The 17,102-nt window shown below is 43.6% G+C and overlaps 1 protein-coding gene across 5 annotated transcripts in view; it reads right to left on the bottom strand.

Annotated features, from left to right (window-relative positions):
- NAV2 (neuron navigator 2) overlaps positions 1-17,102 on the bottom strand; it is a 381,930-nt gene that overhangs the window by 179,104 nt on the left and 185,724 nt on the right. The window lies entirely within an intron of this gene.

Here is a 17,102-nt window from a genome sequence, read left to right on the forward strand (position 1 = left end):
CGCGCCGGGGGAGGATCCTCGCACCCCTCGGGGCGGGGGTGAGCCCCTGCCGGCCCGGCCCGGCCCGGGGAGGGGTTTAGCACAGAGGCGGGGAAGTCGGGGGAAGCCGAGCCCAGAAAACAGAGATTAACCGAGCGCCCAGCCGCGTTTTAGCGAGATGTTTATGGGTTGCGGGCGCATTTTAAAGCAAAACTGCGAATTACAGGGGTTTCTTCCCATTTTGACAGCCTGGCTCTGTTAAAAGGTTCTGGAGCTGTCGTGTTGTATCCGCATTTGGCCCGAGCTGCTTCCACGCAAAACTGGGTTTATACTTAATTCTGCTAGGGTGGGAAAGGACCGGGCTTGCCCTGAAAGGGAAGAATATCCCGCCTTAAAAATTATTCAACAGGTGGAGCACCGCAGATCGGCTCCAGGAACATAAACGAGAGAATAGGGAGAGTGTTTAGAATAATTAGTACATCAGAGTTTGCCACATCGTATTTGAGACACAGCTCTTAAAGATCTTTGTAAATGCCAGGCTATTCCATAGGTGCTCTCTCGCACCCTCTGAAACAGTTCCCCTGCTCTCCTGGAGCACCTTACCCCGGCAAGCAGCCCAGACAAGATACTCGGCTGTGGGAGGATTCATGCTTGCTCTTGCCCAAGGTCCTGTGAAATCACCGTGAAATCAGCGGGATCCACACTCGTCACCCTCCTGCTCTGCAGAAGGTGCTACACCTGATAAAGGCCAGGGAAATATGGGGAATTAAAACACCCTTGAAGGAGTTCCCCAGGCCACCCTTTTTGCACCCTCTCTCCAAACACAAGTTCTGATTCACATAAAAAGAACTTTGCGGGCTGCAGGAGAGGAGGCAAGAAATTACCACAGGCATCACCCACAGCAAATGGATCCAGAGCCCACAAGCATTTCAATATTATTTTCTAATTGTTAAATCATTTAATAATCCAGTAAAAAGATAATTTTTTTTTAATTTTTAACGGACCAAATTTTACTCAAAGTGATCACTTTCCTATCTGACAATTCCCCTTTTGTATGATTTTACTGGCAAGGCTGCTTCATGTATCCACTCAGTATGCTGCTGAAGAAATACAATAAATCAGTAAATTGGCATCTGAAATTCTGTAAATACCCTTTTCCATAAGGGACACATGTCGTCAATTCCCTAACAGTTATGCTTCCACAACCTAAAGATTCAATTTTTTCAGTCTGTAATTGTTCCTTTGTTCTAGTTTATTCTTTTAAGTGATAGCGAATATTATTGAAACAAACAATCACATATTCCTGCACTGTAAAAATAATTGCCCTACCAAGTCTGGTAGCTTGAATAGCTATGCACAGAGAAAGAGCTGCATGTTGAAAGCACTCAAAGACTTTATGCATCCAGGTTACCTTTGAACCATAGAAGTAAAATCTGAATCCTCTTCTGAGAATAAAGAACTCTTGTTCTTTCCCTTCAGGCCAACGTGGACCAAAGCCCCAGCACAGCCAAATCTTCCCAGCCAGCCCTCTACGTAAGCAAGTACCCTGCTGAAAGGTCATTCCTACAACACTCAGAAGAGGGGAAGGTCACAGCCCATTCCAGGGCTTGAACCTAAGATGTATGGTCTTCAGGAGGGTCACAGGCTGAGACAAAAACCTGCTGACAGACTCATGAATGAGGGAATGAATGCGTGCACTGGGAGGGAGAAGCCTGGCTGTGATGCCAGAAGGATTTTCTAAGAGCATCTCACAGCACCTCGGAGGAGCTGCCAGCGCCTGTGGCGCGCCGCTCGCTGAGCTTCGGCTTGTCCCCTCCCTGCTGCTGGCCCAGGGGGAGCATCACCATCATCGACCTGCTGGCATCTGCCTGGATATCAGGACACGATGATGTTCTGCTTCCAAAAAACACACCAGCTTCAGGCAAAAAACCAAGGGGACTGAGACAAGTGGAGCTTGCAGGATTACGGCCTCTACAAGGGGCCAAGACAACCCACAGCACAAGTCAGCGTTGCCTCAGACACTTCCTAAGCCTCTTAAAAGGTTGTTGATGATCTGCTCTGCCAGTTTGAACGGCCAAATGCTCTGATTCAACACTCAACCTGGTGCCAAAATCAGGAACTGTAAGAAACAAAGGAGAGGTCTCAGGAAACGGCAGATTTTTGTCTACCATTACAGGGAAAAGCTCAATTTCTCGGACCCAGGGAACAGAGTAGAGCCAAACAGCTACAAAAATCAGATTAAAAGACTAGATATGGATGGAAGGACTCTCCAGCCAGCCAGTCTTGTTTCTTTGAACACAGTTTGCTGTCTGTTTTTACATTAACTGAAGTGTGGCTCATGCTTGAGTATTTTCTCATTTTATCCCTGTTTGAGCCAGCTGAACACACTGAAAGTGGACAGAGACACATGTAATCAGCCTGAAATTCTAATAAAGCAAAGCTCCTGAGATTAAAGCATAGGCTCTGTGCCTCCCAAACACTTTTTAAGCTAATTAATATCCTTAAGTAAAATCTGTGTTGCTTTTAGATACTTTTATTTAATGGATTTTCCCAAGCCAGCCTTGATTTGGGATGAAGATCCCTTGCTGATAGCGTTGCCAGGTGTAACCGGAATTTATTTCTTCCATTAAAAAGCAAGACTTTGGAGCTGCCTTTCATCTTCCTATCTGCCTTTCAGGCTCCCACAACACAGTGAAAGAGATAAGGTTAGGACTGAAGCTGGTAAAATCCATGCATGACCTCTTGCCCCCTGGCAGAATCACGGCAGGAGTTCCTCCCCAGCTGCAGTGCCCGGCTTTGCTGACGGATCCAGGAGATGCCTTTCCCACACAATGCCCAATTTCAAAAGAGAAAAAGGACCAGATATTTGCATCCCTTAAAACCATAAAACATTCAAGCTCTCTAAGCCCTTATTATGATCTTCAGCAACACATACATGATGACATGGGGTCAATATTAAGCTGAACCATCAGGAAAGGACATTATTTACAGCCCTAATGGGCATCTAAACTTCCCTATTAAAGTGCTGAACAATACACTTGTTATTCACCAGCAAGCCTTCAGTGACACAGAAACACGTGTCCCTGGCAAACCCCGTGCTCTAATGAGACATGATTCCAGATTCCAACGCTTTCCAAATAAAACTGCTGGAAAAACAGGAGGAAACAGGTGTTGGAGACATTATGAATGAACTCAGTGCACACAGTCCTTGTCCATGCAACATTTACTACAAAGAAAGCTTGGGGAAATCCGTTCAGTAATAATTCATTGTTTGCCTATGAAAAATATGTGTGCTAACAACTTGCTCTGCCGTCATTAAACAAAGCCACACTCCTGTACTTACCCATTACTTTTGCTTTTTAAACACATCAACATTTTGCTGGTTTTTTTGTTTGTTTTGGGGGGTTTTTTGTGGGTTTTTTTTTTTTATTTTTTAATCTGGAAAAGAAAGCATATTAGAGAGTTTTATTACTGCATTTCAATTCATTTTGGTCAAAAAGACCTCAATCTTCTGTTCACTGAAAGCTGGCATTTTATTTGTTTTTTACTATTATATGACATTCCATTCTGTAATGCATTTCGTGCATTACAGAATGGAAATATCTACAAATTATAATCTTGAAAGCGTCCTAGAAATCTTGAAGCTGTCAATAACAGTATTTTGCTAAGCGTGGCATGGGAGAGAACAGGAGCCTAGCTCATGGAATCACAACAGATGGTTAAAAAAGCCCTCAAAATGGTGTGGAGCAGGAGCCTCTGAATTCAACATTTTCTAAACCAGCAGAAGAGATGCCCTGCACTGAGTAGCACCAGTGCATTAGAGGATCCAATGAAGGAACTGCCCACATGGTTACTCTTGGTTTTTGGCAGTTGTTGGCAGGTTCTGGAGGACACAGAGACAGCTGATACTGGGTACCAGATCAAAGAGAATGAGATGGCTTAGATAGTCACAACCTCCCACCAGTCCCAGACAGAAGTACAAAAAGAGACAGAAACTCAATTAATCAACAGCTGAAGCAGACAGTATTATTACTGGCAAATGAGCATCCTTTCTCTGGAAAACGTGTCTTGTTAAACTGGTATTTTCTGCTGAGTTCACAGGAGCTTACGAAAGCGATATCACAGATGTGATTCTGTGAGAATGCTCTTGCCTCAGTTTCACCTGGCTTGGTGAAAACTAGAATAATAATAAATCAACCCAGCAAACATCTGGTGGACTGAAAAGGAGCTAACAGGTTTAAAAATATGACATGTGAGAGATAATCTTTACAAAAATAAGCAGCTTGATTGTGTTTCACAGGAATAATTTTCAGCCCTTCTTTTCGGAGCAAGCCCTAGAAGGGGCTACAAAATTTGTTACTGGCACATCAGTAATGGGAGAAGTACATGGTAAAAAAGAGAGGAAGATCAAAACAAGAGAAACTCATCTATAATGACTAGAACCATGAAAAGGTGTTAACACAGCAAATGCAATCTTGTAAGGAGGAGAACCTAAGAATGTCACAGAGCAAATGGCTCTCCATAAGTTCAGTGCACCTGGAGAGAGCATCACAGCCATGCTGTGCCATCAGGATGACGGGATTGTGCTCTGGTGTAGGGGTGATGCAATACTTGCACATAAGAAGAGAGGTTATCAAACAAGAACAGGCTTTATCACCTGCTGGGTTTAATGCTGGTTGCGTGGAATGGTTCAAGAGGTTGAACCTTTGGAGAGGCTTCAGAGAGGAGCCGTGAGAATGACTTATGGACTGAAAAATGTGGATCACAAGATCCAAACGGCTCCTTTTTATTTGTCAGAGAAGAGTAAGAGCAAATATTATATCATAACATGAACTAATTAAAAAAAAAAAATGAAAGCAAGTCAGCAGCAGTCATGTGAACTGTTTTATGGAGGAAGTCAGAGTGAATGATCACAGTTATTGCTGTCTAATTTATCATCAAAGGTTATTTCTAAGTTGTTGATTAAAAAGTGTATCAGTCAGCCACAGATCTGTTCCGGCTGACCTCAAATCTTTACTACCACCGGACTTCTGCCAGCACCCCAATGTAACACACAGCAGCTGTCAAGGATTCCAAGAAATATACAAGTAATGGAAACATTCCTGTGCTCTATCCCAAATCTCAATCTGCTGGTACTCAACAGCTCACCAGTGCACCAAGAAATAGCTGAGTGTCCTAGGGTGACTTTAGGATGCTTGTATCCCCAGTCATCTGTTCTGTTAATGCTGGATATGATATTCTCTGCCTTCTAGACTGGTTCTGAGAGCAAAGGTGGGGAGAAGAAGCACAGAGTTTGTTATCAGAGGCTGCACTCACTCCTTAAAAAGCAGCACTCCTCCACATTCTGCACTGCACTGTCTGGGCACCGACAGAGCAGAACAGAGCACTCCTTTGCTTTTTAATTGCTTTAGCTGGCTGAGGCAGAGTTTTCTCTGGACTCATTTTTCATTCCCTTTTTTTGGAACTGTTGGAACCTGCTCCAGACAGGGACCTGGTAAAAACTGAGAGCTTGCACTTTGTGACCTGCCAGGACCTGCCCTGGGCAGCAGCCTTCCCCAGTGCCAGAGGGATTGATAACAGAGTGAGCACCCACAGGAGAGACTTTCTGATTTGCCACCTCTTCAGAGCTGTCAATGAGTTCTGTCATCTGGTATTGTTCCTTTTTTGTGCTGGGGAGTGCTTTGCCTGTTAAATAAACTGGTTTTTTCCCCTTCTCTCCCAGGAAATTTTTCCCAAACTGGTTGGGGGGAAGGGCCACGTGGGTGGGCTTTCTGGGGGGGCCCTTTTGGAGGTTTTCTGCCAAATTCACCCTAAACCAGATCTCGGCGATTTAAAAAAAATACTAAATTCTTAATTCAGAACAAGAATTGTTCTGAATCAAGAACAATTCTTGAATTGTGTTGGGGAAAAAAGCAGATAAATAAAGTAACAAAACCACCAGTACACTGAATATGGACTGGTTAAGCAATGCTGACACTATTAACAAGGCCACTGAGATGATGGAGAGCACTAAATTCTCACTGTGGTCTAAGGGACACAAGTGCTCAAATCGTCACTTCCAACCACCCTGGTCCCACAGTCCAAAGGTCTGAAAAGGACAGTAATCCGTGGATTATCCTTGCCAAGGAAATCTGTGGGTCCTCCTCCAAAAGTCATAGGGCAGTGTTGTCTTTGGACTGGAGCATAATCCCAGCCCACACTTCCAGCTCTATGACCTGACATGCCCTTCCCCAGTTTCCCAATATGTAAAAAATAATAGTATTGATATCAAACTAAAATAGATTGACTTACTATATTTGAGACTAATTCTTGAGTCATATTATTTTAATAGGCAGACTAAAATACAGACAGGAAAATGCAATTTGCTGTTTCTGCTGAGTCTTTGCCAAATACCCTGAACAGCAAGAATTTAAAATTAACTAAGCAATTTTACTTAAGCAGATGCAGAATAGTACGAAAAAAGTGATTAAATTAGTCTGCAGACAAAGCTGCTCAATGCTAACAAAGGATTCCTCACCATAACTTCTGAAACCTATCCTACAAAAGAACACATACCAAGATTTAATTAAAAAATAGCTGCTACTCATAGCCTTAATCAGCCACCTGGAACACTTGATAACAACTGGTATCCACCAGATCCATTTGCCAAACTCTTTATACTTCACTTTTAAATGAAGTGGTTGCTAATTCAAGAGCACAAAATTCTGTTACCCAAAGAGCCTATGTGGCAGATTTGAGTTTAAATTTATATTATGGAATTACTTATGCATACAAATGCAGAAGTACTAAAATATAGAATGACTTTGTTAGGGGTGCATTTATTAGGGGTGGCCTTCCAGTACCTGAAGTGAGGCTAAAAGACACATGGAAAGAGACTTTTTGACACAGGGAAATGAGTTCAAACTGAGAGTAGGTTTAGAATGGATATAAAGGAAGAAATTGTTTACTGTGAGGGTGGTAAGACCCTAGCAGAGGTTGCCCAGAGAAGCTGTGGCTGCTCCATTCTTGGAAGTGTCCAAGGCCAGGTTGGTTGGGGCTCTGAGCAATCTGGTTTGGTGAAAGGTCCCTGCCCAGGGCAGAGGGGTTGGAAGAATCTGATCTTTAAGGTCCCTTCCAACCCAGGCCATCCTACAGCTCTATTTAGTTGAATCCATTGAGCAGTCTGCCGGTAAAAGCTGCAGTTATTAACCTGTTATTGGTGGAAGTGCCATAATCAGGTCTTCCCAATGAATTTGATTTCAAAGACATATTTCCAGCGTCCACAGAAGGTTCTGGACTCTGCTGTTCTCCTCCCACTTAGGTTTCCAGCACTGCCTTCTGAACCATTTCTAAACAATGAACAAGCCCAGGCTTGTTTTGAGTTTGTTGACAATGGCATGGAACAATGCTAATTAATGGATTAATAAGGGCCATGCCATTGGTTTTTGGTTGTTTATTACAGCACCAGCTTTGAAAGCTTCCATGCTTTGCTCATGGCATGGCTCTGCGTCAGAGGCTGATTTCACCATGAGCAGCCCTGCACAGCTCCCCTTGCTGTTCCTGCTGAACCCAGAGATGGGAAGGAGCTGCTGCCAGCCCCACAGAACCCTCTTCTGTGTGCCCCCCTGAAGGCACAGATGACTTCAGGGATGTCCCATTGCCCCTTCAGTCATCAGCCATAATCAGCTCCCTGAAGGCAGCAAGCTGGAGATATAAACATAGGTTATGAAATACAGTCCAGTATTTTCATGATAAAATGATGCTTCTTACTCTGGAAGAGCTGATTAAAACCCAACACCACTGGGGACAGCAGAGCTGGGGTAGAGCTCATCTCTTACCCAAAATGGCCAGTGACATGATGAAGAAAAGCTCTTAGTGCAGGCTTGTAACCAGAGCAAGGCACATTGCCAGCTGCTGCACAGCAAGAGTTGGTTTTGAAAGCCAACACGTTATCAATTAATGCACATGTGGAAACTGTTGTCATTGTAGTGCAAAGCTCTCATACCTTCTCGGTGGTTTCTCATGGGCAGCTCCTCACAGCACTGACTCCTTCTTCACAGCCAACAACTCCATCTCTCTCCTCACCCAGCTAACCCACTCTTTTGTAGAATCTTCTTACTGGACACAGCTGTGGCCTGTTAAGGGCAGCCCTGTTCCTAATCTTTGGTGATTAGTACAGCTGCAGCTCCTCAGGTGTGAGACTGCCTTCTGCACTATCTTTATTTTCCTACATTCTATCCCTCCACAGGAAACACAGGAAAATCCCTGCTAGGGATGCCCAAGTACCCAGGTTGGATGCCCAACAAGACTCTCCTCTGCCTCCTCAATAAATTCACGTTTCATTCAGCAGCCCAACCAAAAGTGATTTTTTAGTCCCCATAAGAGTTCTGTACCCTCAGTGAACCTTCTGCTTGAGAAACATTTGTTTGTTGTCTTTTGGGGTTTTTTGTTGCTGTTTTTAATACAGGGAACACTTGTGAAAAACTCAATTACTTGATATGATCATACATAGCAAAAAGTAATTATTCTTCCCCGGCATACTCAGAGTCTGCTGAGTTGAATGCACCAATTCTTCAATTTTTTCACAGAATAACACTCATTGTGCATGTCATGGGGGAATGACAAGCTGCAGCCAGAGCAGCACTAATTTGACATTACAAAACAAAGATACAAGGAATTAAATAATTAGAGCCTTAATGACAGAGTACAATGCATGTCTCCTTTGATAATCTCTCAAATTCTGAAGATAAAAGCAGTGTAGGAACGTGCACACAAGATGTTCAATTACTGAGAGTTTCAAAGTGTAGTGGAGCACACTGTGGTGCACCCTTCCATCGTATTCCAACATGTTAAAACATCAGCCTTTTAGAGCAAAAAGGTCTCCAAATTTCTGGCCTCCTCCTGCTCCTTTGTACCTCCCTTCCAGCTGCTCTCCCCTCACCTCCTCTGCCAGCCTCCCTTGGCTCACTGCACTTGTGGGTAGCCAGAACTTCTCTTGCTCTACTACTGTTTGATAATAGCAGAAGTGACAAGAAATAACTTACTTCATGTTTCTCCCCACTCTTCACAATCATTAAAAAAAAAATTAATATATATCGTCTATTAAGTCCATTGAGTGAAAAACAATTTTTCCTAAAATTTGCCTCTTTTTTTTTTTTTAGTTATTATTTCAAATATTATCCTTTCCGCTTGCTTTCACTTTTCTTTCAGTTTTCATCCTGCCACATTTTCAACCTTGTCAGTTGAATTGAGATCCATTCAAGCTCAAAAGAGTTTGGAGCACTCTAAAAGTCAACTAAAGATAGTGCTTAGCTACTTTTTATCTACTTTTTCCCTGTACTCTGAGGACAGAAGCAGAAATAGTAGTAACAAAAAAATAAATGAAGATGCTGATATTTATCATGAAAGACTGCTCTAGGCTGTATCAAATATAAATGCAAATTCTTATTCACAATGCTGGATACAGACAGCCAAATCTCAACATATTCATGCTACTTTAAAAGAGAGAGCTTCCACTAAAGGGTAAACAAATTATGAGCTGCCTAAGATAGGGGTTCTGAAAACAAGATTTATCTAAGGAAAGCTTTTCTAGTCCCTGGAGTTGATATCCAATTAATTCTTCTGGTATTCTAAAGGCATTATCACTTGCTTGAAAATAAACATAAAAATTCTGCTAACAAAACTTGTTTTGTGCTTTTGATGGATTAGTAAAATAGCACAGAGCTATGAATATAGGTTTTTACTTTAATATTATTTTCCCACATATTATCATTATCAAGGATTACTCCCATGGCTTACTGGCACTGTTAATCTTCTGTATCTCAAAATATGAGACAAATAGAAAATATGAATAACTGAAAAGAAGCTACAGCATGCCCCACTGTAAACAACCAGAAGCATTTTGCTGAGTTCACCTTATATTGCACTAATGAACAGAGCACATCCTCACCCCATAAAAGTCAAAAAGAGTTTTATTACCATTCAAATCACTCTAAGAATTGGGCTATATTTTCATGATGGGGCAAAGAAGTGCATGTTACTTTAATCTGCTCCCCAGATTGGCCCAATCTAGACTATGACCTACAGCCCAGTCTGACTTGAACTAAATAATTACCATTTACTAAGATAACTCAGTTATCAGCCTCCATTTGAGATGCCTGCCTAAGAGCAAACCATCAGCATTGTGACTGGGATTCACTTAAACTGTTAATAGGTTTTCAGTTATAAAGTTATATTAGAATACCAGGCAATTTTCCCCCTACTTGCACCATTTCCTATCACTTGTGTGTCTAGCTTATATATCAGCAATAAAAATTATTGCTGGCCTGCTCTCAATGTACCTTAACATCATAACTAAAGAAGAAAAAAGAAAAATCCAATTAAGATTTATGGGATCTGACTCTTCTTTGCCTTTTAGTTTGACCATGTAATTTAGCATTTCACTTTAATATTCAACTAGTGTAACTAGCAATTACATAAGCTGCAAGGTATAAAAGAATCAGACCTGTTTGATTACATGAAATTAAATATTTCTCATTTTTATTAAGCATTCTTTCACTGGTGTCAGGCCATGCCTGAGATTCTAATACTGCTTTTAAGCTATTTAGAGATTTTAAAATAGTGTCAAACTATGCTCTGAATGTCCTAAAATGTGGTAGTTGGGAGCACAATGTTATTTTCAGAGGCAAGGAGCCTCTGAAAACAAGATTGGTTTCCAACCTCTAGTCTGGTTACACAGAGTTCAAATCACAGACCAAGGGGGAAAAAAAAAAAAAGACTCTGCTGCTACTGTTACAGCACTTCACTAGGGGGAATAGGAAAAATAAATAAACCTGAGAGCAAGCTATTATTAGTTTTCCTCTGCAGATAAATATTATTTATGCTGCTTGGTTTATTCTCCAAGCACTTGGCCCAAAAGAAGCAGCATTGCACTGATCTGTGCCTTGGAAACTCTGAGGCTTGGTTCATCCAAGTCCCAAGAACAGGAAAGAGAAGAGGAGGGAAGAGAGTGAGGTAAAAAATGACATCTGCCTGAGGATGCCTTCCAAAACTGTGTGTCCTGCTCATATGGTTTGGGAATGCACTGTCCTTTTGTCACAGACACAGAGCATTCCTGGACAATAAAAAGTGGGGGACTGTGGCACTCACATTTTCTGGAAAAATCCCTTCGCCCAGAATTTTTCTCCTGGGAAGCTGAGAAGTCTCAGAGAAAAAAGAAAACAATAATTATCTGATTTTCTTCTCCTGTGTTTTGCTCCTGTGGAATGTGTTTGGAGATTGTTTATCCAACAGATGATTGTTTCGTTGGATTCTGCTGTGAGTTGTTTTCACTCTTTGGCCAATCAGGGCCAAGCTGTGTCAGGACTCTGGAGAGAGTCAGGAGCTTTCATTATTATCTTTTTAGCCTTCTGTAAGTATCCTGTCTGTATTCTTTAGTATAGTTTAGTACAGCATTCTTTAATATAATATAGTATCATAAAATAATAAATTAGCCTTCTGGGAACATGGAGTCAGATTCATTCCTTCCTCCTTTGTTGGGCATCCTGCAAATACAGCAGGGGATCTCTTTGGCTCAATTGAGCAGGGCAGGTCAGACTGCCTGAGCTGGGGATGGCAGGCTTTGTCTCCACCCAAAGCATTCAGTCAGATATTGTTCCCTCATGTTAAGTGGGTTTAAATCTAAAGGGCAAGCTCAACAAAAGTGTCCTTAAATAAGTTCATTTCAGCCTGTCACTAAGGCAGGTAAACCCCTCACCTTGCAGCATCCTCTGAGCACAGCCCAGCAGCACCAGGGTGGCTCTTACTTGTGCCAGGGGTGCCTGCACTCTGCTCACTGCTTACCTGAGAAGCCCCACACTCACCTGGGCAGTAAAACACACCTAAAACCCATCCTGAACCAGCTCCAGCAACCACCTTCAGGTCACCACCTTTTACCTACGGCTTCCAGGGGGAGCAGAACCTTGGATGAAGGAGACCAAGAAGGTGTCCACCAGAGGACTAGGAAGAACAATGATCTTTAAAGACCTTCTGGTGTGCTGGCAGAACCACAGAAAAGACTCTAAATGTTCAATCACAAAATCTGTGCAGAAAAAAAAAAAAAAAAAAACAAAAAAAAAACTCAAATTCAATATATTTCCTTTCATCCCTTTTCACTGCACATTACAACCAGGGATCACTGTGAGCAGCATTTGTGCCACTGTGATCCAGTTCATTTTCCAAATACTATGAGGATTAAGCACATATGAACTAGAAAGAAAGAAAAAACAAACCAACCATCACACATGAGAAATAAGATCTGGCTTCCATTTCAAGGAATATTAATAGCTGAAATTGTTAACAAGTGACTGACAAAAATTGTTCTGCTTCCTGCTGGTTTAACTGCTTCTAGGCAAAATTATGATTACTGCTAATAAGCCTAGAAATCTAATAAGCCTTAATAACAATACAGAACAGCAAGTCACAAAACAACTATACTTTGCAGTCAGAATGGTTCTCCTGCAGCCAAAAATACAATGTGAATGTGGCTTGAAAGAGCCAAGTGAAATTAGCACTTGATATTCATGGGGGAAGGGACTTTGCACACAAGGGCACCATTTAGTTGTATTTCAGGTCCTGTTAAATTGGCTCAAACTACCATATAAACTGGAAATCCAAAGATGATAGCTATAAGTACAGTGTAGCTGCTTCAGAAATATTTTTTCTTCCATTAAAATGAGTTTTCTTTCATCATGAAGGATCATGGTTTGTATTGGAAGGGACCTTAACGACCATCGAGTTCCAACACCTCTGCCATGGGCAGTGACAACTTCCACTAGGCCAGGTTGCTTAAGGCCCCATCCAACCTGGCCTTGAACACTTCCAGGGAAAACTTCCAGACCTGACAACACAATGGAGATTTTTTTCAGCCACAATTCCAAGCAAATGCTTCTGACTTGAATGGATTTACATCTTCCCTCCCAAAACAGAGAGGTTTGTGGCACCGTTCATGGCAGCTACAACAGAGGGAAAGAGACTTTTAGGTCAGACCCCTACCACAGATCAAATTTCCATATGTGACAAAGCTGATCTTAGCTCCAAGGTGCTGCCTGCAAGATTCACAGCAAATAACCTATGCCAGCTCTAATCTGAAAAGCACTATAAAGCTCTGAAATGCTCCAGCAGATGCATATGCTTTCTAGAGACAGAGAATCTACAGATTAAGCTACAAAATGTGGCTTTGTCACTGAACAGGAGGGGCTGAACAGTGATCTGCTTTTTTTCTCGGTAACTACAACTTAATCTGTATTCCCCTGCTAAAAGGATTGCAATAAAACTCTTTGTAATGAAAGGACAATTAAGTCACATTATGTGCAAAAAGTCATCATTTGATAATGATCCACTAATTGCAGCAAGATAAGACACTAATCACTTATGGTAATCAAATTTTCCCTGGTAATGCAGTGACTGGACCCTGCTGCAGCAATTCAGAGATGTTCATTAGCTCTGCACCCAGATGCCACCAGGTCACAGCGTGTCCCTGCTGAAGACACTCCGAGGCTGGGAGGACACCACGTTACCTCCTGTTCCATTTTTGTACCAGAAAAGGCAGACTCTGAATTCATCAGTGATATCATTGTACGAGTTTCCAGCCACACAAGTACAGGTGTCTGGCAAGTCAGAATATGATGATGCCCAAAGAAAGGCTCAATTATGTATTTTTTTACAACATCATCTATTCCCGAAATAAATGACAGTCATAAAATACTGCGGATTTTTTTTTCCGACATTGAAAGAATTATCTATAATAAAAGCATATCCGTAATAAATTTAATCCATACCCAATGGATACTTAATCCCATGCAACTCATCCGGGAAAGCAAAGGAAAATGAGGTGTGCTTTGGTTCTGTCCAGCACCACCAGGTGGCATTAGCAGCCCAGCTAACCCATCCACAGCGCACCAGCTGCTTGATTCCCCTTCTCCCTTTCACTCAGCCCTACGCCGAGCTTTTTATAACTTAAACTCAGCGTCAGACTGAGCATCTATAATAAAAAGGACACCTACTCCTGCTTCATGAGCTGGTCCAAAGACTGGGTCCAGCCTAAGCAGCTCCCAGGAACCCATGACTGACACTTCCAATCTGGCAAATCCTGTTGTTCTTGTGCTAAAGGTGTAGCTGCCTCCTTCAGATATCCATCACATTCACTTGATTTCTGCAAACTGACACCCCCCCCCGCGATGTATTTTGGCTCGAAGAGAGAACAGCATGCAAGACTCCACTCATTCCCTATGCAAACACTGCATACATGCCCCAAACCACATGATATATGGAAAAGCAGGAGAAAGAAAAACACGTTTCAATAACCTGGATATGACAGAAGTACACCAGGCTTGCATTTGAACAGAAAGTTAGATCCAAAAAGTGGTTTATATTTTTCAGATTTCAGCAAGTTCTTTAAATAAGTGAGTTAGGACTGTATGGTCTTGCTTTACCAGTCATCTTAAGTTCAAGCAAGAGGCAGAGGTGGCTTGGTGCATGGAAATTAATTGCCATTGTAAACACAAGTTGCAGATGTCAACCCCACTGAATGATGATGCTGTAAATCAAAGACCAATCTGGCTTCATTCAGTACCCCAGGACTACAGTTTCTAAACTTCCCAACAGTCTAGTAAACACATCTGTGGGGTTTTTTTAATGAAGCTGTAGGAAAAACATAATCCTGGGTAAACTCATATATATAAAGTTACATCTCTGATCTGACCTCACCAGTATCCTTTCTGGAATTACTATAAGGTAAGCAAAAATGAGTAACTGATCTACACCTGCTTTTCAGACTTACAGTTCTAAGTGCTCAATGACCTCAGACCACCAGGAACTTCCAGCCCTAGTCCCAGAGATCAGTATTCCCTCCCTAGCAGCCATAAATCTGGCCTGCAAGGATTCACCCACTGACCTAAGTCAAAAACTATTTCATATGACCCTAAAGGAGAACCTGGAATAATTTGCATTGCACTGTTCTCTACTACAACTTTCTATTAAAAGAGCTGAATCAAAAGTCTCATCCCTGCACTGGAAAAAGAAATGTGACTGAAGGTGGTAGAAGAAAAAAGAGGAAGGGGAATTATATTCTCTTGGCTTCCACCCATCACTGTAGACTTCTAAAACTAAATATGTTCATGCTTAGGATGGATTTATATTCTGGTAGTCAAAACCCACAGCATCTTTTTATCAGAGGAACACCTGCTCAAATGCAAGTTACACACTAGGACTTTTTGTCCCCAATTGCTTTGATCTTTAATTTCAGTTCCAGTATTGTCTGCATGTCTATTCATAAAGCTAAATTATGAGTTGAACTGCAACATTCATTTTAGCTCCTTCAGAACTTGAAACACTAAATCAGAATATGAAATTAGCCACTGCCTCCAGCTGCAATACATTTCTTATTTCTCATTTTCACCCACACTCGTTGGAAATGTAGTTCAAATGACAACCTGAGAATTGGTTTTAACCTCAACTAGTACATGGAGGTTCCTCCTCCCCATCTTTTTGTTCCTTACTTCCCATAAGCACCCAAAACAATGACACAGGCAGAGTGGCAGGAGATGAGCCAAATACCCCTCCAAGGTACCCCAAGGCACCACAAATCTGAGCAACGGGTGTGGAGCTCTGCAAAACAAAACCAGATACCAAAAAACCCAAAACACACTTCAATTTGATTTCATTCTTTCGAGCATTCAGCCTCAGGCCCAACTCTGCAGCTGTTCACAGCATCCACTGATGCTTGTGTGCCATTCCTGAGCCACAGGGGCAACATTTCCCTTTCAGCCTCTTCAGTGGAAGCAGTGCACTGTGGTGGAACCAGAGCCCCACAAAGAGGGGAACAGCAGCAAGCACTGCAGAGAGCATGGCAGGAGCTTCCCGAGGGAGAGTCCTGCCCCTCAAACCTGACTTCCTTTTATGACAAGGCAACCCACGGGGTTGATCAAGGGAAGCCTGCTGATGTAATCTTTTGGGATTTCAGTAAAGCTTTCCACAGTGCCTCTCAGCTTTCCACCTCCTCTCAGTGCCTCTTCTGGACAAAAGCATCACGTGGTGGGTGAGCAGCTGGCTCAGGGCTTGGGTGCAAAGGGTGGCCATGAATGGGGTGGCACCAGACTCTCACCAATGGGGCTCTGCAGGGCCCCATCTTGGGCCCTGTGCTCTTCAACATCTTCACCAATGACTTGGGGGCAGGACTCAAAGGAACACTCAGCCAGTTTGCAGTGGTACAAAACTGGAAGGAGCTGCAGGGAGGCCCTGTGGGGAGATCTGGACAGACGAGAGGACGGGGCAGTCACCAACCCCATGGAGCTCCACGAGGGAAAGCGCCGGATTCTGCCCTTGGCTGTGCAGCCCTGGATGCCCAGAGAGACTGGGAATGAGACACTGGGAAGTGGTGTCACAGAAAGGGACCTGGGGACCTGCTTAATGCCAGGTGAGCATGGGCCAGCAGAGCCCTGCAGCCAGGAGGGCCTGCCCTGTCCTGGGGACATCAGGGACAGCCAGGAGGGCCTGCCCTGTCCTGGGGACATCAGGGACAGCCAACAGGGCCTGCCCTGTCCTGGGTGACATCAGGGACAGCAAACAGGGCCTGCCCTGTCCTGGGGACATCAGGGACAGCAAACAGGGCCAGCCCTGTCCTGGGGACATCAGGGACAGCCAGGAGGGCCAGCCCTGTCCTGGGGACATCAGGGACAGCCAGCAGGGCCTGCCCTGTCCTGGGGACATCAGGGACAGCCAGCAGGGCCAGCCCTGTCCTGGGTGACATCAGGGACAGCCAGCAGGGCCAGCCATGTCCTGGGGACATCAGGGACAGCCAGCAGGGCCAGCCCTGTCCTGGGGACATCAGGGACAGCCAGCAGGGCCTGCCCTGTCCTGGGGACATCAGGGACAGCAAACAGGGCCAGCCCTGTCCTGGGGACATCAGGGACAGCCAGGAGGGCCAGCCCTGTCCTGGGGACATCAGGGACAGCCAGGAGGGCCAGCCCTGTCTTGGGGACATCAGGGACAGCAAGCAGGGCCAGCCCTGTCCTGGGGACATCAGGCACAGCCTCACCAGCCAGGCAAGGGAGGGATTGTCCCGCTCTGCTCTGAGCTGGAGCAGCCTCAGCTCGAGTGCTGGGGCA

The sequence above is a fragment of the Haemorhous mexicanus genome, chromosome 6 (assembly GCF_027477595.1).
Source record: "Haemorhous mexicanus isolate bHaeMex1 chromosome 6, bHaeMex1.pri, whole genome shotgun sequence".
NCBI lineage: Eukaryota > Metazoa > Chordata > Aves > Passeriformes > Fringillidae > Haemorhous > Haemorhous mexicanus.